General features: G+C 39.2%; 1 non-coding gene across 1 annotated transcript; it reads left to right on the forward strand.

Moving 5' to 3' along the window:
• Positions 1-1,779: 1,779 nt before the first annotated feature.
• Positions 1,780-1,887, forward strand: LOC148563797 (small nucleolar RNA R71). Its single transcript, XR_015885018.1, has one exon. It is a non-coding gene; the product is annotated as a small nucleolar RNA R71 (small nucleolar RNA).
• Positions 1,888-14,500: the final 12,613 nt, after the last annotated feature.

Genomic DNA, 14,500 nt, shown 5'->3' on the forward strand with positions numbered 1-14,500 from the left:
AAACAATAATAATAGAGTTAGATAAACATTGGGTTGCCTCCCAACAAGCGCTTCTTTAATGTCAATAGCTTGACAGTGGGCTCTCATGGAGCCTCACAGATGTTCAGAGCATTGTTGAAACTCTCCAACACCAAACTTAGAGTTTGGATATGGGAGTTCAACACCAAACTTAGAGTTTGGTTGTGGCCTCCCAACACCAAACTTAGAGTTTGACTGTGGGGGCTCTGGTTGACTCTGCTTTGAGAGAAGCTTTTTCTGCTTCCTCTCCATGGTTGCAGGGGGAGATCCTTGAGTTTTAAACACAAGGGAGTCCTCATTCCATTGAAGGACTATTTCACCTCTGTCAACATCAATCACAGCTCTTGCTGTGGCCAGGAAAGGTCTTCCTAGGATGATGGATTCATCCTCTTCCTTTCCAGTATCCAGGACTATGAAATCAGCAGGGATGTAAAGGCCTTCAACCTTTACTAACATGTCCTCTACTTGTCCATGAGCCTGTTTTCTTGAACTGTCTGCCATCTCTAATGAGATTTTAGCAGTTTGCACCCCATAGATTCCCAGTTTCTCTATTACAGAGAGGGGCATGAGGTTTATTCCTGAACCAAGGTCACATAGAGCCTTAAAGATCATGGTGCCTATGGTACAGGGTATTATGAACTTTCCAGGATCCTGTCTCTTCTGAGGCAATGTCAGTTGATCCAGATCACTTAGTTCATTGATGAACAAGGGAGGTTCAACTTCCCAAGTATCAATGCCAAATAGTTTGGCATTCAGCTTCATGATTGCACCAAGAAACTTGGCAGTTTGCTCTTTAGTAACATCCTCATTTTCTTCAGAAGAGGAATACTCATCAGAGCTCATGAAGGGCATAAGGAGGTTCAATGGAATCTCTATGGTCTCTAGATGAGCCTCAGAGTCCTTTGGTTCCTCAGAGGGAAGCTCCTTATTGATCACTGGACGTCCCAGGAGGTCTTCCTCCTTGGGATTCACGTCCTCTCCTCTCCTCACAGGTTCGGCCGTGGTGCTTATGTCAATGGCCTTGCACTCTCCTTTTGGGTTCTCTTCTGTATTGCTTGGGAGAGTACTAGGAGGGATTTCAGTGATCCTTTTACTCAGCTGGCCCACTTGTGCTTCCAGATTTCTAATGGAAGATCTTGTTTCATTCATGAAACTTACAGTGGCCTTAGATAGATCAGAGACTAAATTTGCTAAATTAGAAGTATTTTGTTCAGAGTTCTCTGTCTGTTGCTGAGTGGATGATGGAAAAGGCTTGCTATTGCTAAACCTGTTTCTTCCACCATTATTAAAGCCTTGTTGAGGCTTTTGATCCTTCCATGAGAAATTTGGATGATTTCTCCATGATGAGTTATAGGTGTTTCCATAAGGTTCACCTAAGTAATTTACCTCTGCTATTGCAGGGTTCTCAGGATCATAAGCTTCTTCTTCATGAGAAGCCTCTTGAGTACTGTTGGATGCAGCTTGCATTCCATGCAGACTCTGAGAGATCATATTGACTTGCTGAGTCAATATTTTATTCTGAGCCAATATGGCATTCAGAGTATCAACTTCAAGAACTCCCTTCTTCATAGGCGTCCCATTATTCACAGGATTCCTTTCAGAAGTGTACATGAACTGGTTATTAGCAACCATGTCAATGAGTTCTTGAGCTTCTGCAGGCGTTTTCTTTAGGTGAATGGATCCACCTGCAGAAGTGTCCAGTGACATCTTTGATAGCTCAGATAAACCATCATAGAATATATCCAGGATGGTCCATTCTGAAAGCATGTCAGAAGGACACTTTTTGGTCAACTGTTTGTATCTTTTCCAAGCTTCATAGAGGGATTCACCTTCTTTCTGTCTGAAGGTTTGAACATCAGCTCTAAGCTTGCTCAGCTTTTGAGGAGGAAAGTACTTGGCTAAGAAAGCCGTGACCAGCTTATCCCAAGAGTTCAGGCTGTCTTTGGGTTGAGAATCCAACCATAATCTAGCTCTGTCTCTTACAGCAAAAGGGAAAAGCATGAGCCTGTAGACTTCAGGATCTACTCCATTAGTTTTAACAGTATCACATATCTGCAAGAATTCAGTTAAAAACTGAAAAGGATCTTCAGATGGAAGTCCATGAAACTTGCAGTTCTGCTGCATCAGAGAAACTAATTGAGGTTTCAGCTCAAAGTTGTTTGCTTCAATGGCAGGAATGGAGATGCTTCTTCCATGTAAATTGGAATTTGGTGTAGTAAAGTCACCAAGCATCTTCCTTGCATTATTATTATTTTCGGCTGCCATATCCTTTTCCTGTTCGAAAATTTCTGAAAGGTTTTCTCTAGAGTGTTGTAATTTAGCTTCTCTTAATTTTCTCTTCAGAGTCCTTTCAGGTTCTGGATCTGCTTCCACAAGAATGTTCTTATCCTTGCTCCTGCTCATATGACAAAGAAGAAGGCACAGAATAATAATAATAATAATAATAATAATAATAATAATAATAATAATAATAATAATAATAATAATAATAATAATAATAATAATAATAATAATAATAATAATAATAGAGATCCTTTATACCACAGTATAGGGATCCCTGTGTGAGTAGAAGAAGAGGGGGAGACAAAGAATGTAATATAATGGAAGAAACACAACTGTGAGGATGGAAGAGATGTGAGATGAGATGTTAGGATATGAATGAATAAATAGAATAAGATGGGAGAGAGAGAATTTTCGAAAAATATTTTTGAAAAAGAGTTAGTGATTTTCGAAAATGATTTTTGAAAAATGTTAGTATTTTTCAAAAATTTTTTAAAATCAAAAATAAAAATAAGAATAATTAGTTAATTAAAAAGAAATTTTTGAAAAAGAGGGAAGATATTTTCGAAAATTAGAGAGAGAGAGTTAGTTAGGTAGTTTTGAAAAAGTTAAGAAACAAACAAAAAGTTAGTTAGTTAGTTGAAACAAATTTTGAAAACCAATTTTGAAAAGATAGGAAGTTAGGAAGTTAGAAAAGATATTTTGAAAAGATATTTTTGAAAAAGATAAGATAAGAAGATATTTTTGAAAAGATATGATAGGACTTAGTTTTTGAAAAAGATTTGATTTTTAAAATCTCAATTAATGACTTGATTTACAAGAAATCACAAGATATGATTCTAGAACTTAAAGTTTGAATCTTTCTTAACAAGTAAGTAACAAACTTGAAATTTTTGAATCAAAACATTAATTGTTTATGTTATTTTCGAAAATTTAATATAAAAATAAGAAAAAGATTTTTGAAAAATATTTTTGGAATTTTCGAAAATAACTAAGAATTTTGAAAAAGATTTGATTTTTGAAAAAGATTTTGAAAAAGATAAGATTTTCAAATTGAAAATTTGATTTGACTCATAAGAAACAACTTGATTTTAAAAATTTTTGAAAAAGTCAACTCAAATTTTCGAATTTGATGAGAGAAAAAGGGAAAGATAATTTTTTTGATTTTTTTTTTATTTTTGAAATTTTTATGAAAAACATGAAAATTATGCAATGCATGAAATTTTAAGATCAAAACATGTGATGCATGCAAGAATGCTATGAATGTCAAGATGAACACCAAGAACACTTTGAATGCCAAGATGAACATCATAGACACAATTTTGAAAAACTTTTAATGCAAAGAAAACATGCAAGACACCAAACTTAGAATTCTTTAATGCTTACGCACTAAGAATTCAAGAATGCATATGATAAACATGAAAAGACACAAAACAAAAAATCATCAAGATCAAACAAGAAGACTTACCAAGAACAACTTGAAGATCATGAAGAACACTATGAATGCATGATATTTTCGAAAAAAATGCAAGATGCTTATGCAAGTGACACCAAACTTATGATATGACTCAAGACTCAAACAAGAAACAGAAAATATTTTTGATTTTTATGATTTTCTAATTTTTTTGGATTTTTTTTCAAAAATTTATTGAAAAGGGAAAATAAGGATTCCAAAATTTTTAATATGAATTCCAGGAATCTTGCATTCTTAGTCTAAAGCTTCAGTCCAGGAATTAGACATGGCTCACTAGCCAGCCAAGCTTTCAAAGAAAGCTCCAGTCCAAAACACTAGACATGGCCAATGGCCAGCCAAGCTTCAGCATTTAACACCAGAGTATATTGCTCTTGATAACAAATTGCTGCTCATCATTTATCAAGTATGTAACTTACCTCTGATGGTTTGGAAGCCTCAGTCCAAAAGAATTTAGACATGGCTTTACAGCCAGCCAGGCTTCACATGCTTCATGAAACACTAGAATTCATTCTTAAAAATCTTGAATAAAATTTTTGAAAAACATTTTTATTTTTTCGAAAACAGATGAGAGATTTTTGAAAATATTTTTGAAAGATTTTTTTTTTTGAAAACAAAACGAAAAGAAAATTACCTAATCTGAGCAACAAGATGAGCCGTCAGTTGTCCAAACTCAAACAATCCCCGGCAACGGCGCCAAAAACTTGGTGCACAAAATTATGATGTCCAGGCTCAAACTATTCCTGGCACGTGAGCAACTTGGTACGCGTAATCGTGATTACACATTCATAATTTGTCACAACTTCGATACAACTAACCAGCAAGTGCACTGGGTCGTCCAAGTAATACCTTACGTGAGTAAGGGTCGAATCCCACGGAGATTGTTGGTATGAAGCAAGCTATGGTCACCTTGTAAATCTCAGTCAGGCAGATATAAATTGATAATGATGTTTTCGAATATTAATTAATAAAATAGGGATAGAGATACTTATGTAATTCATTGGTAGGAATTTCAGATAAGCGAATGGAGATGCTTTTCGTTCCTCTGAACCTCTGCTTTCCTGCTATCTTTATCCAATCAGTCTTACTCCTTTCCATGGCTGGCTTTATGTGATACATCACCACTGTCAATGGCTACTTTCGGTCATCTATCGGGAAAATGATCCAATGCCCTGTCACGGCACGGCTAATCGTCTGGAGGCATCACCCTTGTCAATGGCTTCATCTTATCCTCTCAGTGAATAATATGCTCACGCACCCTGTCACGGCATGGCTATTCATCTGTCGGTTCTCGATCATGCTGGAATAGGATTTACTATCCTTTTGCGTCTGTCACTAACGCCCTGCAATCGCGAGTTAGGAGCTCGTCACAGTCATTCAATCATTGAATCCTACTCGGAATACCACAGACAAGGTTTAGACTTTCCGGATTCTCTTGAATGCCGCCATCATTCTAGCTTACGCCACGAAGATTCTGGTTAGGAGATCTAAGAGATATTCATTCTAGCTTATTTCATGTAGAACGGAAGTGTTTGTCAGGCACGTGTTCATAGGGGAGATGGTGATGAGCGTCATACATAATCATCACCTTCATCACGTTCTTGGGTGCGAATGGATATCTTAGAAGCGAAATAAGATGAATTGAATAGAAAACAGTAGTACTTGCATTAATCTTTGAGGAACAGCAGAGCTCCACACCTTAATCTATGGAGTGTAGAAACTCTACCGTTAAAAATACATAAGTGAAAGGTCCAGGCATGGCCGAGAGGCCAGCCCCTCTGATCTAAGAACCAGGCATCCAAAGATGATCCTAAGATCCTAAGATGATCAAAAGATGCCTAATACAATAGTAAAATGTCCTATTTATAATAAACTAGCTACTAGGGTTTACATGAGTAAGTAATTGATGTATAAATCCACTTCCTGGGCCCACTTGGTGTGTGTTTGGGCTGAGCCTGAGTGTTGCACGTGTAGAGGTTCTTCTTGGAGTTGAACGCCAGTTTTTGTGCCAGTTTGGGCGTTCAACTCTGGTTTTGGCTCCTTTTCTGGCGCTGGACGCCAGATTTGGGTAGAAAGCTGGCGTTGAACGCCAGTTGACATCGTCTATTCTTGGCCAAAGTATGGACTATTATATATTTCTGGAAAGCCCTGGATGTCTACTTTCCAACTCAATTGGAAGCGCGCCATTTCGAGTTCTGTAGCTCTAGAAAATCCACTTTGAGTGCAGGGAGGTCAGAATCCAACAGCATCAGCAGTCCTTTTTCAACCTCTGAATCTGATTTCTGCTCAAGTCCCTAAATTTCAGCCAGAAAATACCTGAAATCACAGAAAAACACACAAACTCATAGTAAAGTCCAGAAATGTGAATTTAACATAAAAACTAATGAAAACATCCCTAAAAGTAACTAGATCCTACTAAAAACATACTAAAAACAATGTCAAAAAGCGTATAAATTATCCGCTCATCACTTTCTCTCTCTTTTTTTTTTCTGCAAGCTTTGTTCTTTGCTGCTTTTTCTTGTTTCAAGAATCATTTTTATGATTTTTCAGATTATCAATAACATGTCTCATGTTCATCATTCTTTCAAGAGCCAACATATTTAACAGTCTTAAACAACAAATTCAAAAGACATATGCACTGTTCAAGCATTCATTCAGAAGACAGAAAGCATTGCCACCACATGTTACTAATTAGAATTTTTCTTAAAAACTCGAAATTTTATTGCCTCTTATTCAAAAGATCTACTACTTTATTCATGTTTGCTGATGATGAGAAAAATAGACTATAACTTAATTGGGGATAAAATCAAAATAGACACTAATTACTACTAATGATCATGTAATGAAGACACAAACATAGATAAGCACTTAACATAGAGAAAACGAAAAACAGAGAAAGTAAGAACAAGGAACGAGTCCACCTTAGTGATGATGGCATTTCCTTCTTGAGGAACCAATGATGTTCTTGAGCTCTTTTATGTCTCTTCCTTGCCTTTGTGGCTTGATTCCTAGTGATTTTTGGTATTTCTATCCTCAGTTGCTTCCAATAATTATGTGGAGGGAAGTGCATCCCCTGAGGTAATCTCTTGATTTGTAGCCACATGTTCTACCACTGAGCTATAGATCCTTCACATAATTGTTTTACCACACCAAACTTAGAATGCTGCTCGCCCTCGAGTAAAAGAAGAAGGAATAGATGAAGATGTGGAAAAAAAACTAGGATTATGAGGAGGGATGGTGGGGATCCTGTGGGGTCCACAGATCTTGAAATGATCCTGTGAGGTCCACAGATCTTGAGGTGTCAAGGCATTTACATCCCTGCACCAATTTAGGCATGCAAAATGCCCTTGCACACAACTCTGGGCGTTCAGCGCCAGGTTGGTGCCCATTTTGGGCGTTCAACGCCCATTTACTAGCCATTTCTGGCGTTGAACGCCAGAACCATGCTTGTTCTGGGCGTTCAGCGCCAGGATGTTGCCCATTTTGGGCGTTCAGCACCAGAACCATGCTCTGTTCTGGCGTTGAACGCCAGACAGGTGCTTCCTCTAGGGTGTGATTTTTCTTCTGCTGTTTTTGATTCCGTTTTCAATTTTTAATATTTATTTTGTGACTCCACATGATCATGAACCTAATAAAACATGAAAAACCATGAAAATAAATAAAAATTGGGTTGCCTCCCAACAAGCGCTTCTTTAATGTCCTTAGCTGGACCTTGCTGAGCTTTTAATCTAGCTTCAACCTTGAGCACTCTTGCTCAACATTGCCTTCAAGATAGTGCTTGATTCTCTGTCCATTAACAATGAACTTCTTGTCAGAGTCAATATCTTGAAGCTCTACATAACCATATGGTGATACGCTTGTAATCACGTATGGTCCCCTCCACCGGGATTTCAATTTCTCAGGGAATAGCCTGAGTCTAGAGTTGAACAGCAGAACCTTCTGTCCTGGTTCAAAGATTCTAGATGACAGCTTTCTGTCATGCCACTTTTTTTATTTCTCTTTATAAAGCTTGGCATTTTCGAAAGCTGTGAATTTGAACTCCTCTAGCTCATTTAGTTGGAGCAATCTTTTTTCTCCTGCTAATTTGGCATCAAAGTTTAGGAATCTGGTTGCCCAGTAGGCCTTATGTTCCAGTTCCACGGGCAAGTGACATGCCTTACCATACACCAGTTGGTATGGAGAGGTCCCTATAGGGGTCTTGAATACTGTTCTGTAAGCCCACAGAGCATCATCCAAGCTCCGTGCCCAATCCTTTCTACGGGTATTTACTGTCCGTTCTAGGATTCTCTTTAATTCTCTGTTAGAGACTTCAGCTTGCCCATTAGTTTGTGGATGATATGGAGTAGCCACCTTGTGGCGAATTCCATACTGAACCATGGCAGAGTAAAGCTGTTTATTGCAGAAGTGAGTGCCCCCATCACTGATTAGTACTCTAGGGACACCAAATCTGCTAAAGATATGTTTCTGGAGGAACTTCAGCACTGTCTTAGTATCATTGGTGGGTGTGGCAATGGCCTCAACCCATTTTGATACATAATCAACTGCCACCAGAATATAAGTGTTTGAGTATGATGGTGGGAAAGGTCCCATGAAGTCAAGTCCCCATACGTCAAACAACTCAATCTCCAAGATTCCTTGTTGAGGCATGGCGTAACCATGAGGCAGATTGCCAGCTCTTTGGCAACTGTCACAGTTGCGTACAAACTCTCGGGAATCTTTATAGAGTGTGGGCCAATAGAAGCCACATTGGAGGACCTTGGTGGCTGTTCGCTCACCTCCGAAATGGCCTCCATATTGTGATCCATGGCAATGCCATAGGATCCTCTGTGCTTCTTCTCTAGGCATACACCTACGGATTATTCCGTCTGCACATCTCTTAAAGAGATAGGGTTCATCCCACAAGTAGTACTTTGCATCAGTAATTAATTTCTTCTTTTGTATCCTGTTGTACTCCTTGGGTATGAACCTTGCAACTTTATAGTTTGCAATATCGGCAAACCATGGTGTTTCCTGAATGGCAAATAAATGCTCATCCGGAAAAGTCTCAGAGATCTCAAGAGAGGGGAGGGGCGTCCCTTCTACTGGCTCTATCCGGGACAGATGATCAGCCACTTGGTTCTCTGTCCCTTTTCTGTCTCTTATTTCTATATCAAACTCTTGCAGAAGCAACACCCATCTGATGAGCCTGGGTTTTGAATCCTGCTTTGTGAGTAGATATTTAAGAGCAGCATGATCAGTATACACAATCACTTTTGATCCTACTAAGTATGATCTGAACTTGTCAATGGCGTAAACCACTGCAAGTAATTCTTTTTCTGTGGTTGTGTAATTTTTCTGAGCATCATTTAAAACACGACTAGCATAATAAATGACATGCAGAAGCTTGTCATGCCTCTGTCCCAATACTGCACCAATGGCGTGATCACTGGCATCACACATTAGCTCAAATGGTAACGTCCAGTCTGGTGCAGAAATGACTGGTGCTGTGACCAGCTTAGCTTTCAGCGTTTTAAACGCCTGCAGGCACTCTGTGTCAAACACAAATGGCGTGTCAGCAGCTAGCAGATTGCTTAGAGGTTTTGCGATTTTTGAAAAATCCTTTATAAACCTCCTATAGAATCCTGCGTGCCCCAGAAAGCTTCTGATTGCCTTAACATTGGCAGGTGATGGTAATTTTTCAATTACCTCTATTTTTGCTTGATCCACTTCTATTCCCTTGTTTGAAATTTTATGCCCAAGAACAATCCCTTCAGTCACCATGAAGTGACATTTTTCCCAATTTAAAACTAGGTTGGTTTCTTGGCATCTTTTCAGAACAAGTTTCAGGTGATCAAGACAGGAGCTGAATGAGTCTCCATATACTGAGAAGTCATCCATGAAGACTTCCAGAAATTTTTCCACCATATCAGAGAAAATAGAGAGCATGCATCTCTGGAAGGTTGCAGGCGCATTACATAGCCCAAATGGCATCCTTCTATAAGCAAACACTCCAAATGGACATGTGAATGCTGTTTTCTCTTGATCTTGGGGATCTACTGCAATCTGGTTATAGCCTGAGTAGCCATCCAAAAAGCAGTAATAATCATGACCTGCTAGTCTTTCTAGCATCTGGTCTATGAATGGTAAAGGAAAATGATCCTTTCTGGTGGCTGTATTGAGCCTTCTGTAGTCAATACACATGCGCCACCCTGTAACTGTTCTTGTAGGAACCAGTTCATTTTTTTCATTATGAATCACTGTCATGCCTCCCTTTTTTGGGACGACTTGGACAGGGCTCACCCAGGGGCTATCAAAAATAGGATAAATAATCCCAGCCTCTAGTAGTTTGGTGACCTCTTTCTGCACCACTTCTTTCATGGCTGGATTTAGCCGCCTCTGTGGTTGAACCACTGGTTTGGCATTATCCTCCAATAAGATTTTGTGCATGCATCTAGCTGGGCTTATGCCCTTAAGGTCACCTATGGACTACCCAAGAGCTGTCTTGTGTGTCCTTAGCACTTGAATAAGTGCCTCCTCTTCCTGTGAATTTAAAGCAGAGCTTATGATCACTGGAAAAGTGTCACCTTCTCCCAGAAACGTATATTTCAAGGATGGTGGTAATGGCTTGAGCTCGGGTTTAGGAGGTTTTTTCTCTTCCAGAAGAAATTTCAGAGGCTCTTTCATGTCCTCTGAATCCTCTAAATCAGGCTGAACATCCTTAAAGATGTTTTCCAACTCTGATTCAAGACTCTCAGCCATGTTGATCTCTTCTACCAAAGAGTCAATAAGATCAACTTTCATGCAGTCTTTTGATGTGTCTGAATGCTGCATGGCTTTGACAGCGTTCAACTTAAACTCATCATCATTGACTCTCAGGGTTATTTCCCCCTGTTGGACGTCAATGAGGGATCGTCCAGTTGCTAGGAAGGGTCTTCCTAGAATGAGAGTAGCACTCTTGTGCTCCTCCATTTCCAGCACAACAAAGTCAGTGGGAAAGGCAAATGGCCCAACTCTGACAATCATGTCTTCAATCACGCCTAATGGGTATTTAGTGGAGCCATCAGCAAGTTGGAGACATATCCTGGTTGGTTTAACTTCTTCAGTTAAGCCAAGCTTTCTGATAGTGGATGTAGGTATTAGGTTGATGCTTGCCCCAAGATCGCATAAGGCTGTCTTGGTGCATTGACCTTCTAATATGCATGGTATCAGAAAACTCCCAGGTTCTTTGAGCTTCTCAGGAAAGCTTTTCAGAATGACTGCACTGCATTCTTCAGTGAGGAGAACTCTTTCTGTTTCTCTCTAATCCTTTTTATGACTCAAGATCCCTTTCATGAACTTGGCATAAGAAGGTATTTTCTCAAGTGCTTCTGCAAATAGAATCTTTATTTCAAGAGTCCTGAGGTAATTTGCGAAGCGAGCAAATTGCTTATCCTGCTCCTCTTTCCGGAGTTTTTGAGGATAAGGTATCTTGGCTTTATATTCTTCAACCTTAGTTGCTGTAGGTTTATTGCCTACAGAAGTGGTTGAAGAAGCCTTTTTAGAAGGGTTGTTATTAGCATTTGTGTGTGTCTGATCCCTCACTGGCAATTGAGTACCAGAGTTAGAAGCTGGAGTGAAACTGGACGCCAGCTCCTTGTCTGCTCCTGGCGTTTGAACGCCAGAATTGTGCCCATTTTGGGTGTTCAACGCCAGATCCTTGCCCATTTCTGGCGTTGAACGCCAGTCCTGCCTTGTTTCTGGCGTTGAACGCCAGTCCTGAGCATGGTCTGGGCGTTCAGCGCCAGCCTTCCACCAATTTTCTGGCGTTTTAGTTCCAGAATTACTTTTCCCTGGGCTCTTACTGTCCTCAGGTGAATTTTGGGTGGTTTGCTCATTTCTTAGCTTTTTGCTGCCTTGAGGTGGGGTATTTAATGTTTTCCCACTTCTTAGTTGAACTGCTTGGCATTCTTCTGCTATTTGCCTTGACAGCTGCTGCTTTGTTTGCTTAAACTGTTCGTCCATATATATATTAGCCATCCTTGTCTCTTGTAGTCTATCTTTGAATTCGGCTAACTGCTTTGTTAGAAAGTCCAATTGCTGATTGAATTCAGCAGCTTGTTTTACAGGACTGAGTTCAGCAGTTGCTTTTTTGACTTCTTCTTTCATGGAAGGGTCACTGCTTAGGTACAGACGCTGATTCTTGGCAACTGTATCAATGAGCTCTTGAGCTTCTTCAATTGTCTTTCTCATGTGGATAGATCCACCAGCTGAGTAGTCCAAAGACATCTGAGCTCCTTCTGCAAGCCCATAATAGAAGATGTCTAACTGAACCCACTATGAAAACATTTCAGAGGGGCATTTTCTTAGCATCTCTCTGTATCTCTCCCAGGCATCATAAAGAGATTCATTATCTCCTTGTTTAAAGCCTTGGATGTCCAGCCTTAGCTGTGTCATTTGTTTTGGGGGGAAAGTATTGATTCAGGAATTTTTTCTGTCAGCTGTTTCCATGTCCTTATGCTGGCCTTAGGTTGATTATTCAACCACCTCTTAGCTTGATCTTTTACAGCAAATGGAAACAGTAATAGTCTGTAGACATCCTGATCTATTTCTTTATCATGTACTGTGTCAGCAATTTGTAGAAACTGTGTCAGAAACTCTGTAGGTTCTTCCTGTGGAAGACCGGAATACTGGCAATTTTGCTGCACCATGATAATGAGCTGAGGATTCAACTCAAAGCTACTGACTCCAATGGAGGGTATGCAGATGCTACTCCCATATGAAGCAGTAGAGGGGTTAGAATATGACCCCAGAGTCCTCCTGGACTGTTCATTTCCACTTAGGTCCATGATGGAGAAAGGGAGATGATGTAAGATAGAAAAAATTATTTTTATTTATTTATTTATTTATTTCGAAAACAAAATAAATCAAAATAGAATAAATAAAAAATGAGTGAAGATTTTCGAAAAACTGAGGAGAGAGAAAGTGGTTAGGAAGTTTTGAAAAGGATATGATGATTTTTGAAAAAGGTTTTAAATTTTGAAATAAAAATCTGAATTTTAGAAATAGATTTCGAAAATTTTTGCTTTTAAAACAGAGAGAAAATATATTTTTGAATTTAAAGAGGAGAGAGAAAAATAATAAGATAGCACAAGATTTAAAATTTTTAGATCTGATACTCCTTATTTTCGAAAATTTTTAAGGGAAAAACACTAAGGAACACCAAACTTAAAAATTTTAAGATCAAGACACAAGGAAAACTCAAGAACACTTTGAAGATTCACAAGAACACAAGAACACGAAGGAAGAACACCAAACTTAAAATTTTTAGAAAAACACAGAGAAATCAACAAGAAAACACCAAACTTAAAGGTTGGCACAGGATTTAATAGAAAAACTATTTTTGAAAAAGGTTTTAATAAGAAAATAAGGATTCTAAAATTTTAACACGACAATAATACGAGACTCTAAACAAAAAGAGAAATTTTTCCTAATCTAAGCAACAAAATAAACCGTTAGTTGTCCAAACAAGAACAATCCCCGGCAACGGCGCCAAAAACTTAGTGCACGAATTGTGACTCACACTTTTCACAACGCGTACCACTAACCAGCAAGTGCACTGGGTCGTCCAAGTAATACCTTACGTGAGTAAGGGTTGAATCCCACGGAGATTGTTGGTTTGAAGCAATCTATGGTTATCTTGTAAATCTTAGTCAGGAAGTCAATTATGTTTATCAGTTGAATTGTGAATAAACAAGAGAACATGAATTAAAGGTTACTTGTTATGCAGTAATGGAGAATATGTTGGAGTTTTGGAGATGCTTTGTCTTCTGAATCTCTGCTTTCCTCTGTTCTCTGATTCACGCACGCACGTCCTCCTATGGCAAGTTGTATGTAGGGGTTCACCGTCGTCAATGGCTACATCCCATCCTCTCAGTGAAGAATATGCTTACATGCTCTGTCACAGCACGGCTAATCATCTGTCGGTTCTCGATCATACTGGAATAGGATTCTTCGTCCTTTTGCGTCTGTCACTAACGCCCAGCACTCGCGAGTTTGAAGCTCGTCACGATCATTCAATCATTGAATCCTACTCGAAATACCACAGACAAGGTTTAGACTTTCTGGATTCTCATGAATGCCGCCATCAGTTCTAGCTTATGCCACGAAGATTCTGATTAGGAGATCTAAGAGATACTCATTCAATCGGAGATAGAACGGAGGTGGTTGTCAAGCACACGTTCATGGTTTGAGGGAGGTGATGAATGTCACGGATCATCACCTCCATCACAGTTAAGCGCGAATGAACATCTTAGATAGGAACAAGCATGTTTGAATGGAAAACAGAAATACTTGCATTAATTCATCGAGACACAGCAGAGCTCCTCACCCCCAACAATGGAGTTTAGAGACTCATGCCGTCAAAGAGTACAAAGTTTTGATCTAGAATGTCATGAGATACAAAATAAGTCTCTAAAAGTTGTTTTTATACTAAGCTAGTAGCCTAGGTTTACAAAAAGTGAGTAGACTATGATAGATGGTGCAGAGATCCACTTCTGGGGCCCACTTGGTGTGTGCTAGGGCTGAGACTTAAGCAATTCATGTGCATAAGGCCATTTTGGGCGTTCAACGCCAGGTTTGGATCCATTTCTGGCGTTGAACTCCAACTTTTAATCCTTTTCTGGCGCTGGACGCCAGAATTGGGCAGAGAACTGGAGTTGAACGCCAGTTTACATCGTCTATCCTTGAGCAAAGTATGGACTATTATATATTGCT

The sequence above is a fragment of the Arachis ipaensis genome, chromosome B5 (genome assembly GCF_059453495.1).
Source record: "Arachis ipaensis isolate K30076 ecotype BB chromosome B5, ASM5945349v1, whole genome shotgun sequence".
NCBI lineage: Eukaryota > Viridiplantae > Streptophyta > Magnoliopsida > Fabales > Fabaceae > Arachis > Arachis ipaensis.